Genomic DNA, 17,207 nt, shown 5'->3' on the forward strand with positions numbered 1-17,207 from the left:
TTCTTAATGCACATGTGGAACTGTATTTGCTTACACACTGCAGTTTTAAGGTTGCAATGTAAGAGTGTGCAATTTTACAGGAATTATGGAGAAAAGTTAAAACTGAGTGATTGGAAGAAAGTATTAAATCCAACTAGCAATCGGTCAATATTAGCATATTTTGTGTCTGGGGAAAGACAAGTTAACATACATGGCATTTTGGAAGCAGTCACGACTTGACAGGTAGTAAACCACAGGCTAAACTCAGGAAGAAGAGAAAATCCTATTCAGATTTGTATGCTTTACAATGCAAATTTTTATGGATCACCTATTAAATTTCTTCATTTGATAACCTTTATTAAAGAGTCTTTTAGAAACTAATCCCATTTGCCATTTTCAAATAAAACTTCCCTTGACCTCAATGTCTGAGTGTATACTCAGTTAAAATCTCCACTCTCTGACTTATTCAAGTTGCTGTATGCTAGCAAAGCATAGTAATTCCATTTATTACTGGCATACTGCTTTTGGAGATGATTACTATGCCGATATTTTTCTGCTATGATCTTATCCAAATGAACCTCTTTCTGTATCATTTGCAGTTAGCTTTGTATCAGATCAATCACAAGATGACTGACAGTCATAAGGAAGGAACAAGAAAAATTATTTTAATAAGTTAAAATAAAAAGTACAGTAACAGATTCCTGTAGAGCTGAACACAAACCACAAAAATATGGATATTTTCTGTATGAATAAAGAGAATACAAGATACAGAGGAGAATAAACCTTACAAATAGACTGAGAAGTGTAGGCAAGGGATGGCATAAGAAGAATTTTAAGAAAGAGGTAAACATGTGTTGTGAGTTAACCCTGTCTAATAGTCAAATAAATACCCATCCAGCCAGTCACCCACTCTCGCCCTGTGACACAGGGCCACAAAACACAATGAGAAAGGAAGACAGGAAGATTGCTTATCAAGTACCTTCTTGAGAACAGACTCAACTTGAGGAAAATTAATTGAATTTATGGCCAATTAAAACAGTAGTAGAAACAAGAGTAGTGAGAAATTAGAACAAAAATATTAAGATGTTGCTTTCCTTCCTCTTTCATAGGCTCAGCACTCAACTTCACTCCTCCACTTCCAGCTTCAACACATCCTACCCCAAGGGGCTCAGGGGGATGGGGAGCAGTCAATAACAATTCCCTCCTACTTCTCCTTCTTCTCTGACCATAAAACAAGTTCCCTCTTGTTCCCTCTCCTGTTTTCCAGGTTTGTTTTTTTTTCTCACTCTGCTCACTGGCATTTTCCCCCATCTTAAATGCATTTCCCTGAGGTACCACCACCATAGGTCCCTCCTCACAGAAGCCCCTGCAACTCCCACTGCCAGTGCCAGGGCACCTGTGCCCTGGACAATATGTAGTAAAAGTTGAACAGGTATAAAAATGATGGGACTGAGACAGATGTAGTGATGAAGCATACTGGTAGATTTGGAACAAAAAATAATGAGTCCTCTTAAGGTTTTTTTTATGATTAGTGTATCAAAAAGATAAACAGTAACAAATGTTTTACATAGGAGGCAACCAAGGTAATCGAAGGCTAATAAGTGCCAGTGGCTATTTTTAAACCTATTAAAAATGCGTCTGTAGGTGCTATGAAATGAATGTGTTTCTTCGTGCATCCAGATGGAAACAAATATCTCAAACACAATGAAGACAAAACAAAGGAGAAAGAAAACATGCAAAAACTTCTGACCAAGAATATCAATACACCTGTTTTCAGTTCTTCCAAAACTCTCTTGATTTCCACAATGATTTGCTCCATGCTTTTGTGTTCTTTAATAAAATTGTATTTTATTAACACTGGATAAATAACTAGGACATATTCCCTGGTATATTTTGTAATTATAATACCTGTGAGGATGAGAGAAATAGGAAGCACACCTTTTTTTGAAAATCATAGGAATATTTAGTTTTCATGTTTATTGAGAAAAAAATTAAAATTAGGAATATTAGGCTCAAAAATACATGAAAAATTAAGTGGTGACTTGAAATGTTTTTATCTTTCCTGCAGAAAATAACCTCTTATGGAGTTTTCAGAACTTCCCCTGACTGGCAGCTGCTGGAGGGCAAAGACTAGGTCCCCAGTCAGACACCTTCTCATCTTTTAGGTCAGATAATTTTTTTTAGATTCATCATTTGGATTCATTCACTTTGTTATTGATCAAACATAGCTTTAATTTTATAATTTTAAATATTAATATAGTTTATTGTTCTGAATTCTGATTTTTTTAATCAAATGACATTCAGTAAAATTATTTGAAGTTTATTAATTAAGTAGGTAAAGTCAGATTATTTAACATATGCCAAGTGATCCCTTTCTCCAGCAAAATTTTGGGAATAAATTTTTTCATTTAACAGAAAATGAAATCTTTATTTTTGCTTTCCTGTTATCTGTCATGCATTGGCTTTGGGAGAAGAGTTTTCCAAATTTCTAAAGTCTGTTTAATTTTGTTTCTAAATAAAAGGTAATTATTGTCCAAGTCTGCATCAGCCATTTAAGATTTAACTTTTTCCTTGAGCTATGGTTTGCCACAGACTGTATCATAGGAATGGTGAAATATAACAAAAAACTCCAAATTTTCTTTTACTATTTCTAAACTATGAAATCAATGTAAGTTATATTGTAGGGTCTACCATAGGATATATAGAGATATCCACAGTTGGCTCTGGAGGAAAATGCTTCAGGAATGTAGTAGACTGATGTTTGATGTGAATTTACCACCTAAAAATATCATTAAAATACTCTATTCTTATTGTAAATCTGACTTGATAGGAATTACACAGTGCAACTTCAGGGTTTATATGCCTTTGGTTAGGCAATTTCCATCAATAAAGCACACACTTTGGAAAAAAAAGGTAGGTTTTCCACAGGAATAGATTTTTGTTGTGATCAGCAATGATTTATTCCTGAGGCATAGCTTCTCTCCCATCTCTGTTTTACCTCAGGTTTCTGTCAGAATCAAGTAGTTTCAAACCCTACAGCAGAAATTTAAGAGGTGGTTCAAGCAGAATGGTTTCTCTCAGTATTTGATTGTTGGTAGCCGAGATTTCTGGGTTTGCATTTAACTTCCTTTAGGTATTTATAATGTCAAAAAATATGGCATATAAATAACAAGAGATTCTAAGAATATTGATCTTTATAATTACGGTGCTTAGCTGTCATCTTCTCAATATGGTTGGAAGATCATCAAACACATTTTCCAGCCTGGCCTGAGGTCCAATTCAGCTCATCATTATTTTTGACTCTCTCTGCCTTTTTCCCATGCACAAGTGGAAATAGCTGCCCAAGTTATGTTTTCTTCTGCTTTTTTTTCAAAGCCTGACAGAAAATCAAGCTTCCAGTGGGCAAATAGGGTTCTTCTGCCAAGGGGTTAGCAAGCAGTTACTGAGAAAGACATGGACAGCAGGCATCGCCAGGAGGGTATTTCTCAGCACGGGGGAATGACAATCAAGAAAAATGTCCTGAATCAGAATTGAGGACATGGATTATCTATTTAGAGGTGAGATTCCTATGTGAAAACTATGCAGGCTCTTTATAGGCTATTACTTAAATACTGTAATCTTGTTCTCAAGAATTTTTTCTGCATACTTTGTTCTAAGGGCTTATATTTTATGCCTGGACACAAATTCAAATGCTTCTCTAGTACCGTAATTTACTTAAATTGATAGCTAAATGTGTTTGTCTTTTGATTGTTCTGTTCTGTTTCTTACATAGTGTTTAGATAATCTATTTCTGTGATGTACCAGGTATGCTTTATCTAATAAAATTCTACAATATTTAGGTATCATTATGCATGTAGACAGATTGCACATATAGAGAAGGTGCATGTATAGAACAAGGTGTGACTAATATTTACTCCAAAGTATTAGCTTTTGTTCTATAATGTGTTAACAACCATCAAACTAAATTATTAGTAACATTTTAGTAGAATACAAGGTAAATACATGTGTAACAATGTCACAGGAAATAATATTATCTCTGTCGGAAGTTTGGTTTGTATGAAAACAGGAAACACCTTTAATAAATGGAAGACTTATCCAGCAGTAATCTTAGAGTAAGACAAGAAGGACACTCATACTACTGCAATTATTTGTCAAAGCTGTCTGATTCATCCTCCATGGACAGCAAATGCTTTTAAGAATTCCCTGTGATGCACGTGTAAAATATCAGCTTCCCAGTTCCCACTGCTATCAGTCAGATTCTTCTACATCTCAGAATCAAACCCAATGGCAGTAGCTTCAGCCTTTTTTTTATCAAAAAGAAAAAAAAAGGATAAATTTAGCTAATTTAGAATATGCTTTCATGAAATGAACCCAATTAACCTTACTGTAGTACATTTGATATTATTTCCAAGTCCATTCAGTGAAGCTTGTCACTAGTTTAAAATTCTATATCCATTTGGGAAGTATTAAAAAGTGCTTAGGTTTGCTTCATAATAAGTCAAATTCCCATTAAATTGCTGTTTTAAGTCTCCTTCAGCTATTTCTTATATTAAAAATAATTCTGAATTAAGTGTATGAGAAAAGAAGAGAATGCATTTTTTCTTAATCATTTTTTGTTCTTCATTATCCATGTACATTAATGGAGTTTTAATTTGTTGTAACACTGAACTTTTACACTTCATTAAATCTATGTGCCAATAATTACGGGCCTTATTGATTTCTTGTCTTTTTAGCTATTCAAGAGCTCTTCAGGGTTTGTCTCCCCCTGGATTGTTTTTCTCACATTGAGATGTCGCTGCTAATCTTTCAAAAGAGAGGTTGAAAACATTTCAGCTTTCTGTAATACATTCTCATCTTCTTTACCATGTTGCAATTAATTAGATGAACTCACAAGATTTTTTCCCTTGCATAGAATAATTTAGAATTTTCTATGATGATTTTTCTTTAGCAAAAGATTAAAAAAAATCTCAGTGGTCTTACAATATGCAACAGAGTACTTTTGTAGCACAACGATTTAGTTTTTTACATTAATTCAGAGCAAAATAACCCAGTCAGACAGATAAGGATTGCACAGATAAGGATTAATATTCAAAACCAAGGAAAGGATTTAAACTGCCAAAACAGAATGCAGGTAGATAATAGTTCCCTATATACAAAGCACTGATTTCTTTTAGTTTATTGACAACTTAATCATGTAAGTGTCTAAACTCACTAGGTATAGCTGATTTGACCTAGAAGCTTCATAGAAGTACAATTACATACTGCAAAAGTCTAGAGCAAATCAAACCCAAGCATGCCGGAAACTAAACTCATCTACAGCATGTGAGATCTAAAAGCTTGACAGAATAGAGCTGTTTCTTTTGGAGGACTTAGAACTTTTTAGGGTATATTAACATGCTAAGCTTACTGTGTGGTTTTGTTACTGCTTTTGTGTCCTTTTTTTGTGGTTTTTTTTTTGTTTGTTTGTTTTTGTTTGTTGGTTGGGTTTTTTTATGTTATGTAACTGTGTAACTCAGAAAGATACCTTGCTAAAAGCATGCATGTTATCTAACTTCTACTAAAGTTTGGAAGTATATCACTTTGAAATGTAAGCGTATATTTAGCAAATTTACTGAGGACTGAAAATTCTTAGATCTACCCTTCTTAACCTAAATCTTCATACCCAGTGCTCATGACCCTTACATTTTGAACACAAGTCTCCTTACCTGTACACTTTCAAATCCCAGGCTATCACAAAATCTGATCTGTTCTTTCTTAATAATTGAATCTTTCTGTCCATGTTCAATCAGATCCTTCCATATTTTTTTCTTTCGAATCAAATCAAGAAACAATTGCACCCTGATACATTCTCGGACCCTGATATTTCAGGTTAAAGCCACAGAGTAGTACAGGGCTCTTAAGCAAAAGGTAGGGAAATGTGTTACGAAATCTCACACTTGTATTTCAAAACTCCATAATGATTGTGTTTTGATACATAAACCAGTATTTGATTTCTTATGAGGCAGATTAAATCAGTATTCAGGATGCATTTTCTTTAAGTTCTATAGAAAATGCTGTTTAATATCTTAACAGATGCAACTTCATGGACTCAGTTGATTATCAGGTATGGAATACTTGATAATAATGGCATTGTATTGCTTAGGACAACGGCAGTGATGTGTGATATTATTTGCCCAGGGCTGCCCCTTCAAATCCAGCCCAGTTTACTAGTGTTAGAATATCATCATTTTACAAATTCCCCCATGCAGTCCAGTATTAAGTTCCTTGTCATTCTCAATTATTTCCCTCATGGACAGATATGCAGATCATAATTGGCAGTTTTACTGGCAAATCAGAAGAGGCCGAAGACCGAGCAATAAGGGAAGATAAAAACTCTGGTATCTTTAGATGCCATATTTCCTCTTTGTGTTTTGATTCCATGTGGGCAAACAGTTGAGAAGAAAAGAATTTTCTTTTGAATGTATATTTATCTACTTCATTCCCACAGCCATTCTAAAGAAATTCTCACTCTAGAGCAATTAGAAATTATATGAATAAGATTAAAAATCTTTCTGAATGTTAGCAACAAGAACTAAGCAAGATCAAATGATTATTTGGTCTTCAAATCAAGTGGATATTGAGCCCTACAGAGTATAATAATAGAAATATTAATTTTTTTAATGCAACAAAAATATTGCCTTTTTTTCCTCTACAACTCACAAGGAAGAGATTTTAAATTTTTCAAATGGGGAGATTAATAGAGATTTTTTTTAATGGGATATGTACTTTAGCTTACTCTACTAAATGTCACATTTCCTCAGTTTTCAGAAATCAAAACACACAAGAAACTTCCAGAAAATCCATGTAGCCATTCAAGACCCCAGTGGCGCTATATTTATAATTAAACTAGAAAGACTGATAGGTGTTTTTTAAGAAAACATTTTTAAGAAGATATCTTCTTTAAGAGGATTATTTTCAAGTAATTATTTCTCCATTGTTTTATTATAAAAATATTATAAAGACAATATTATAAAATTACCTGAAGTCAATGGATTGTCACACCCGCTATTTCTTTTCTACCTATGAACCTAACTGTCCTTAGAAAGTTGGAAATTAGATTGTACCAAATATTTATAGAGAAACATGTGTTGGAAAATATAGTGTTTTATTATCCTATAAGTAAATATATAAAAAATGTCTCAATATTTTTCCTAGTATAATCCCCCTCATCAGAACTGGACTGCCTGATCTTTAATTCACCAGGTACTGCTTTTCTCCCTTTATTAGTGAGACATACTATATCTTTTCTTCACCTAATCTCAGTGTTCTCTTTCTTACAAGGGTCTTTCTAATCTCCATAAAAAGTAAGAATAAAAATTCAAAGATAGGTTGGGCTTCTTTTTTTTCAGGATTCATGGGTAAATTACTATGAGATCTTTATCTTTAAATAATTTATTAGAATTGGGTTTAATCTGTTCTTTCTTCTGGTATCTATTTCTATCATTTCTATCCTTTCAATCTTTCTTTTTTTTTTTTTTTTTTTTTAATTCACATGTTTATTTTGAGTGTCTGGCCATAGCATTTTCTGTAAACACAGAGGGAAAAAGGTTTCTGTCTCCCTCCCTGATAGGTAACGGAACTAGACTTTCTTTTTCTCTTCTTCTTAGTGTGTAGTGTATTATCATCTCTAATCTCTACGTTTTTAATGTTCTCAAAGAACTGTAACTCTTTTTTCTCCTTAACATTCTGACTTTATCCTTGCATGCCTACTTGCCCTATATCTTCATTGTCATCTGTAGTAATATGTGATTGCTTCTATTTTGTGAATGACCTTTTTGATTTCAGTGTCATCAAACTATTACTGGAGCAGTTAAATATACCTCTTCTTATGGCTTACTCTTGTCTGTGGACTGAATTCATTAGCTTTTGTGTACCTCCTGAACCCGTGCTGTGTCATGGCCCCATCCTCCCTTCGGACCATGGCATATGGCGCCCAGCGTGGCCACGACCCTGAGATTAAGAGTCTCATGCTCTACAGACTGAGGGACTGTGGCATAGCACAGGTTCAGGAGACAAGGTAGGGTGCAGGTGGAACGCTTTATTGAAGCGTGCACATGATTTTTTATCAGCTCAGGAGGGGAAAGGGCCAGAACATGGGGTGGAGCATGAGACAGACATAAGGGGAACAAATCAGGGTAGGGACACAGGCAAAAGGGGGAGGAAAAGGGCAAATGGTAATGGTCTCCTCTGCTTCTTCTTCAGCCTATTAGAGAAGGGAGCAGGGGAGCAGGGATCAGGCAAACTGTGGGGAGCCCGAGCATGCCCAGGTTATGCACTTTGTAGTGTGGATACAATGAAACCATATAATAACAGTAAAGTCCATATAATAACTGTAAGGTCCATATAACAAAGTCCTGTCAATTGCTGTATGCCTTTCTCCATGCCTGGAATGTTCCCATCCTGAATCTTGCTCCTTCACATAGAACTTTTTAGTGAGTGAGTGCAAGCTTACTGTATTCCCTTTTTGCTACATAAGATTAATTGACATCAGCCTTTCAAAGTGTATTATTTTCCTTTTCAACCCTTTTTCTTTCTAAGTACTTTCATGAAAATTACTTTCAGTATTCAAGTTCTCAGGATCCTCGATTTTTAAGTCACAAAAATAAAAAAATCAATTTAGCTGAGTATTGTATATTTATAATTTCCTTCACTTACTAAACTGAAATGTTAAAGTGCTAAGAATTTCCCATGTCAGTGAACCCAGTACATTGCACTTGAGTAGCCTCACAACCGCTGGTTTAAACTGGTAATTCACAATTTACCTGTGCTTATTTTATGCACAAAATTCTTGTGCCAGTTGTAGTCTTCATTCAACTTATTTCTTGTACTTCAGGCTGACTCTCTATTCCTTAAAAAACATCAACAACACATTTTAAGAATATACTGAGCTGTTTACTGTGTTGTATTTTTCAAAAAGAAGATTTAAACATTGATTCCAGCCAGACTTCTAAGATTTGTATTTCTATCATATTGTATCTCTAGGAGTGGAGTTGAATCAATAAGAAGAATGGATTAGAGTTTGAATTTCCTTAAAGTTACATTCCCATTACCAAGGAAGTTTGAGATCTGAGTTTTGTAGTACTTGAATCTTTTGCTACAGTCAGAGTTGTCTTCTGGTCATTAAAGTCAGGGTAAATCCACTTGCATTTGTTCCACATGCGCATTGATGTTTCTGTAATCAAATATTGTCTCATAGAATTTATCTGCTAAAAATGGAGAGTCTTTTCAGATAAAATTTTTTCAATTCTCTGACAATCATGATGGGAAATACTACTACAGCATTAATTTCTTGCATTTAATATATATGACTGGGATGAATATAGGATAAAATTTAACTCATTAGTTTACATAACTGCAGTCACTAACAGGATAAAAATCCCTGTATAATATTAATCACTAAATGAAGCAGAGGAAACAAGAACAGCATTAAATTACAGAATACAAATAGCAATGTTGTTAATTACATTTTAATTCAACTGTCTTAGTTTGCATTAAAGTTGCACCTGTGGGAAGATTACATTAGCATCTCTTTCACACCAGATTGAAAAAAAAACCACAACCAAGTTACTTTTCTATCAAGCAGCCCAGAACAAAATGAATAGAAAAAATATTGAACAATGTGCCATTATTTTATCTTCTGCAACCTGAAAATGACTCTAAACTGTTCAAGCATAAGCACTTAATATGTATACTCAGTTTTGAACTTTTAAATGTCATTTACCACTCTGCTTTTTGTAAAATAGTCATTAGTGGAGCCAGAATGAAACATAGGATGCTTTCCAGACAAAACTTTCACCTTTGAATAATGTTATTATAGTTGTTATCTTTTCCTGAACGATTTCTGGAAAATGGTGGGTTATTTAAAAAGTATATAATTTGCTCACAGATAGTGTTTCTGGGAAATCCAGGGAAATAAAACAGTAAGGAAAATTTAGTCTGATTTTTTCAGCCTATGAAACTTAGACTTTCCTTGTTGAGACAAAATGACTGCAGAAGAATACATTCTCTTTATCAAGTGTGAGTCCATATTGCCTCATATTCTGAGCTCCAGACCACTTCAGAGTGAGGGAAGATTGTCAGGACCTTAATGCCAGCTCCAGTCCTCTTTCAGGTGCACGCCCCAGAACTGGCCTAAAAAAGCCTGCTATGCTACAGCCCCATACATAGAAGATACTTTTAGTTTTGAAGTCTTATACTGGACATCAGTGTCAGCGTTTGGGCAGTGGAAGCTGAAGGGCCCAAGCAAAATGCATGGCAAGAAGAAGGGGAGTTTAGACAGTTTATATCTTCATTTCTCAACACATGAGTCAGGAATTAAAAGCAAATATTTACTGGTTACAAACTAAATTAAGTAAAATTTCCCAAATCAAGACTATTTTTACCAGCAACAAAGTTCATATTATGTTAAGGTCAAATCAAAAAGGCGAATGGAAAAAGGTATGGTCATGAGACTTGGCATGCTTGAGCCTGGCCATATTGCCCTTTGACAATGTAATTGGAGGTTCATTATTCTATGGATTTGCTACATAAGTAATCAGAGACAACCTCTATTAATAATTGATTAGTAGTCATGCTAATATTCACTGGTGCTTGTTCTCCTCAGTGGTTATCAAAGAGCAAATTAGAGTACAGCTTTTAGAACAACTGCAGTTTTCACTAGCACTTGGGGAAAGCACAGTACAAAGTTTCATACTAAATCACATAGTGATTTAGTATGAATACTTTTTCTGTTCTGCTTCCATGAGTAGCTATGGTGCTCTTCATTAGCTCTAATATGACATTAATACCAGCTAATGACAGTAGATTCTAGTGTGTTATCACTGATGGATGAGAGGTGTGATTGCGGATGTAAAAACAAACTTTTTTTTTTCCCTCTGGAAAACTCAGCATTTCTTGAAGTAACATTGAAACACCCATCTCCATGTCTCTTCAGATGTGGTCGGATTTTAGCAGTTCATTACATGGGTACCACAGATGAAATATGTGATTATTATTTCAATTGAGTTTATAGCACGTTCCAAGTACATTTGGAATCACAAAAATAAGTTGAATGCTATCTTCAAGACTGAGGTATCACTAAACCACTTACTTCAGCACTTGAAAAACTGTCAATTTTTTTAAATTACAATGTTCACTTAAAAATAAGATACATGTAAGCTAAGAAAATATATGAAGACATCCTGGTCAGGTGCCTCTACTATTGATTTTATCAGCACTTGCATGTGCTCAGCATCAAGAATACAAATGAAGGCTGTTGATTGTCTTCATATCTTTCATTTTGAATAAGTGCACAAGTTAAAACTAAACCATACTATGTTTAACATTTCAGAAACTAGGTGGTCTGGGATAACATTCTACAGACTCTTTATTTTGGTGTTAGCTCTAATTCAAGATATGTGGCTAAACAGCATTGCTAGCCAATAAATTTCTTTTACAAAATTAAATAAAATGCTGGTCCTACCCTACCTTCTGGTAAGTCATGCTCAGATGGGGGACTATCAACACAGAAACAAGGACTGAGCAAATGGAGCAGCCATAACATGACTGAAACTAATGTGCAATATACTTTAGGAAAACATGCTCACTTTTCCTCATGGGAATTACTTTGCCTTCCTATCTGCAGCAGAACATGTCGACTTCTTGTTCACCAATTATGGAATTAAAGAGCAACTCACTGTTCCCTCAGGATAAGTGAAAACTTTTGTCTATATTACTATCATTCTAGTTATATACTAGGGGCCAAGCCAGGAGTGAACAGGCAGTAGTGATGAGAGTGAAAAGACAGTTGAGGTATTTCCTAATTTTTGACTGCTTGACTTTCAGCAGTAATACTGAATTTTTAGTGCAATTTTGTTTATAATAGTAAGAAATTGGATTAGTTTACTTGCTTGTGTGTCTATTAGCTGTCTTTTCAAAGCAGAGAATCAAATCAAAAGTCCTTTTATTTGTTTTTCTTCTTTTCTCTTTAGAGTGATGTAACATTCCTGTTTCTTTTATAGGTTTGTCAATCATTCTTTTCAGCGTTCTTATCCTTGCTTGTGGCATCTGAATTTTGTTGCTTAAAATTTGAGTCTTTTTTCTTATCATCACTTGTCCAGTACTTCTTTTTACCTCCAAGTATAGGTCATTCTTATGTTGTATGTGATCTTTCATTTCTGTCCACAAGTAGAGAGTGTTGAGTTGAGGTCATTGATCATATGTGATCAATTCTGGAACTGTTGCACATGTTAAGGTTACATTCCAATTCTAATTTCAAGTATTCTTTTAATTTTTGGCAACTGTTTTAGTGAAATCTGTTTGTGTCACTTTTACACTTTTCTAGGATTAAATCTCCATAATTCTTTTACAGCTATGGCTATATAAAATGAATAATACTGGGAAAAAAATAGAAGTAAATGTTACAACATATATATCTATTATTGGTGTATGGGGTAAAAGGTATCATATTTTCTAAAAGTGAGCAGCTATATATACATAGGTACATATACATACATTTACGGCCCACTGCTAAACTGAATATATTCACCTTCTTATTCAATGCTAGCTAAAGCTTGTTTTCAGAACTGTATAGTATATTTAAAAAAACTCTACACTGATATTTAGTATGCATAACATTTTTTGTTACAGATGATTTTCACAAACTTTTCTTTGTACAAGTGGTAAAATGTTATGATTTTACAAGTGACTTTTCTTCTGAATGCAGTGCTTTCCTTGTCTCCTGTGATAGTCTGTTCAGATTTAGTGAAGTTTACATAATATAAAATAACCTTTTTTTCCCCTTTCTCATCCATATTCCTTCAAGATTCCATGTCAGAATCACTGAAGCTAGAGTCTTGCCAGACCGTGGAGACATAGGGTGGGTTTACTGAGAAGAAATGTTTGTTGCCACAAGGCCTCTATGTGAAGAGGTAGAAACAAACACTTCTTCCCTAATAGAGCTCCGTGGAGCTGAATTCCTCCCAGCCTTTAGGATGTTGACAGATAGGCATTTTTGATTTCTTCATTTCAAAAACAACTTTCAGGCATCATGTAGGTGAGCAGCTGTAAGACTTTAGGGATGGGGATTAAGGGAACAGCTTCATCAGGAAAGTCTAGATCAATACATGACTCCGAAACTGCTTGTCATGTAGAAGTTAAATAGGCAACTATCTAGAAGTTGGGCAATTTTGTCCTATGTATAGGGCAAAATTGCAACAAAAGCAGTACCAAGATGAAAAAAAGAAAAATCTTTCACAATAAGTAGACTTTGTTTGTAATTCTGTGCCTTGATTCGGTAGGCTACCTAGAATAGCCCAAGGAAACAATACCAGCACAAATAAACAGATTATAACATAGCCTCTGCATATGTCTGAGTAGAATTTGTCTTTGTATTTTCCTGTCATAACATAACCGTAAATGTTTCTGTGAGCCATACGTGATCATTTTTGCAAACTAGATTATTTAGGGAGATGCTCCAATATCTTAATTACAGATGGTGGCAGCTGAATTATGTAAGGCTTTTCTGCTGTATTGGTAATTTCTCACTGAGTTTTTTTAAAACTTTTTATTTGGATGTTTTTTGTTGAATTGCATTAGTATTTCATAAGAAAGACAAAATGTACAGAGGAGTCTGACAGGAATGTTAGTTTCTAAAACTACTGAAAAGAGCACAGTCTGTTTCAACATTCTTTGTAAGAAGTTTGGACAATTATGTACTGAGGCTTTGTGTTATGGATCATTTACTCAATTCTTCTGATAAGGTAGTTGTAATAGACCACATTCTTATATCCTTTCACTAAAAATTTATTTGCAGAACATCCAACACAGAATATTTCTCATAAAACATTAACTTTTAGAGCACTGAAAACTGAGGGCTTTTAAGCTTTCATTCAGTTCCGTATTTTTTTTTCTAAATGTATATGCATATATGTAATGTAGATGCATATTTATATGCACAATTTAGTGCATATGTACATATTTAATTGCAGAATTAAATTTAAAAATAAACTAAAAACTAAAAATCTCTTTAAATAAAGTGAAAATTTAAAACCTAAACTCTTGGTTTTGCTTTAAAAAAAAGCACTTTGTCTTCCTAGTGTATGTCAGTTTGATCATGAGTTATTAATTTCCCCTGTAACTCTAAGGGATAGAGATTCTTTGTTTTTCTATACACAGAAGTTTCTATAAACTTGAAAATTCAATATTTTGTGCTGTCTTGTATGCCTGAAAGGGATCTTAAGGGTTTCATTTCACAAAATGTTGTCACCAAACTACTTCTGAGGACCTATGTTCTGCTCAGAAATGGTGTTGAAAGCCCGAGGGTTACAATAAGAGCTTGCCTATCCTCTAACTGCAGTGACCTGTCAGATTCCATAAATATTTCCCCTAAGGTTCTTAGGGCTTCTGCTTGCTTGCAAAGCTCTCACCCTGGTTTACAGCTGATAACCATAACTTTCCAACAAAAGGATTAAAAAAAGACAAAAAAAGTTTTGAATGTGGTGATAGGTGAAGAAGGATTTTTTTCCTAAAGGTATATCTGTAAGAACTGTTGGCATTTTGTTTGTTTATGCTACTTTCATCTGTAGTTTGAGGTGCAGTTGACTGCCTGGTAGCAGGTTATCAGAATTTTCTCTAATAAATCCATCCAGAGTTGTAGTGTACCGACCAGTGCTTTTGATCTCCCCTACTTCCTTTCAAGGAAGTTTATATTCCCATTCTGTGAACTTCTGCTCTGTAGATATAAGTTTTCTAAGATAGGGGAAATGATTTCTTGCCCACAGTGAATGGAGGAATGTGAAGCTCTTTATGGACTCTTTGGGATATAATATCCACTGTATAGCTGTAAAGCATTAGGTCAACAGCCCATATGATTCCTTTAAAACATTTGTTACCCTGAGACTGGGAAACAGAGTAAATCTTCTTCACCAGGCTGACACAGATAGTCTTTAGGCAATAACTGTTGAATTCAGCTTTTCCAAGACAGGTATCAGCTCTGATATTTTGCTGCTTTGTTATTGAAACAATATCTATCTAATGAAAATATTCAGTTTTAAGAGTCAAATATACTTTCCTCAATGTAAACATGAGAACTGTTCAGATTATATATAAAGATGACACCTCCTTCTTTCCCTTAGACACACTAATCGATAAGGCTTCAGTTTTTTGCTATTTAATGCTACCAAATTTTAGATTATATTAACACCTTTTTCCATCAGTTATTTAGCTCTTGTCTTTAAATATTTAACTGAAATGGATAGTAGTCCACTGTATAGTCCTAAAATGAAGTTTTGTGGTGCATGTAAAATCACTTGTACAAAAAAAAATTATCTCAGTGATCTTTCACTAACAACGAAATAACATTTGAACCTACAATTTCCATCAATCATAGCATTGCTTTCATTAGTTTTCTGAATTTTATAATGCAATTATCCCACAATGGTAGTGAGGTCTATCTGTATCAGTAAGCATTTAGCCTTTTGACTTTCTAAATATATGAATATACATACTTAGGAATTAGTGGAAAGTTGTTAGGTCATTATGTTGTTCACTGAGAGTCATTTGGGAACTCTAAGACTCTACATGATTCTCATTAAGTGAAATATCTGCAATGATAATACATTATTGTGTCATCGGCTTAAGAAATTGGTATAAATTAGCACTTTAATATTTGACCTAATATTAATCAGTACAATATAAACTATGTGAAAATTGTGTATATCAGGATTAATGGATTTTCCAAGCTTGTCTGAAACTAAATTTGAAAGTACTCCAAAAGAATATTTTAGTGAAAAATCTTCACAACAAAGATCTGCATTGTGGAACCCAGTTCTAACCATGGGATCCCTCTGGATGTTGACACACAGGGACAACATTCTTTGTCCCTGTGAGACCTACTTTCTAGGATGCAAAATACATATTTTTCAACCAGAAATACATGCACGCCACAGTCTAACTTCTCTCCACGTCTAGACAAGGAAGGTGATGAGGCAGAGGATTGCACTGTGTCTCATTTGCCTGTTTGTACATAAGTTGAGCAAATTACTGACCATCGGGATCAGGGATGTTCCCAAACTGTGAGAAATCACTTCAGTTCTATTTGTGTCTCAAAGTAAGAAAGTAAGTAAAGGTAATCAAAGCAGGTAAAGGCAATCAAATTGTATCTAGTGCATCAGCACATTCTTCAGTTAGAAATTTCTGTATAAACTCTTAGATTATTAACTAAACTGTTATATATGTTTAAAAGTTTTCTCTTAATATACTTCTTCCTGGATACCTCAGTAATTATTTTTTCTTATTCCCATATGAAGCACACATTTACCTTTAAAAAGCAGTATTTGCATGAGTAGCCTGTGAACTGGAGGACAAATCAGAATATGAAACATGGAGCAACTCTTGCGAACTCTTACTCTTGTTCAATAGCCCTTATTCAGGAGTCTTGGTGACATTAATAAAATTCATGATGCATTTATGCATTAGTGATGTCAGAAAGACTGATCTGAAGACATTTCTGGAGTGGCAAATAGCTCTGTTTTTTGTCCTAGTGACAACATTTCTAATGAGCCTGCAGGCTTGTAGTCCTTTTCAGCTCTAATTGTGATCTTGCTTTCTTGACATTAAGACAGTAATGGCAGTGAGGTCAGGGCTTCTGTGTTGATCTCTGCAGCACTGACCTCAGTAAAGGTATCCTCTAAGGTGATGACAGGAGTCTCAGAGGTAAAGCCTTCCCTACCACTGCCCTGCCTGGGACAACAACAGAGGCTTCCACATGTGAAGGTGAGGATTTGGTGCCCATTACCCACAAGCTGAAGGAGCTCAGGAGCTGTGTTTACTCATCTGTAAACAGGGGACTTGCCTGCCTGTTTTGCTGCATGTAGCTCTCTAATTTGCAGGTTCGTAGCTGTACACAGCAGGACCAGGCTCATGGTTGCCTGTTCCTTCACACCCCAACAGTTTTTATCCTACCTGGTGCTCAGGCATTGTACCTGAAGGACACAGGTAACCTGCCAGTTCCAAATGTTGCCCTATCATTCCCATTTATGTGTTATTAAGTACAGATTTGTTCTGCTCCTTACAATGCATGATGTGCCAAAGGCAGTTAATAGTCTCTTCCATGCTCCAGAGGAGTCTTTTGTTCCATCATGGAGCTACAGGATGCAGTGCCCTCACTCAACAGAATGTTTAGAAAGTGCCTCAACTGGGTACAGGTTCAG

General features: G+C 34.8%; 1 protein-coding gene across 6 annotated transcripts in view; it reads left to right on the forward strand.

Moving 5' to 3' along the window:
- MGAT4C (MGAT4 family member C) overlaps positions 1–17,207 on the forward strand; it is a 347,956-nt gene that overhangs the window by 284,267 nt on the left and 46,482 nt on the right. Inside the window, exon 1 of one of the 6 annotated variants that reach the window (XM_064655525.1) lies at positions 3,166–3,536. The exons of the other annotated variants lie outside the window; for them this stretch is intronic. The gene's annotated coding sequence lies outside the window, so the exon portion shown is untranslated. Of the gene's footprint in view, positions 1–3,165; positions 3,537–17,207 lie in introns of those variants that run through there. 6 annotated transcript variants of the gene reach the window in all.

The sequence above is a fragment of the Pseudopipra pipra genome, chromosome 5 (genome assembly GCF_036250125.1).
Source record: "Pseudopipra pipra isolate bDixPip1 chromosome 5, bDixPip1.hap1, whole genome shotgun sequence".
NCBI classification, from domain to species: domain Eukaryota; kingdom Metazoa; phylum Chordata; class Aves; order Passeriformes; family Pipridae; genus Pseudopipra; species Pseudopipra pipra.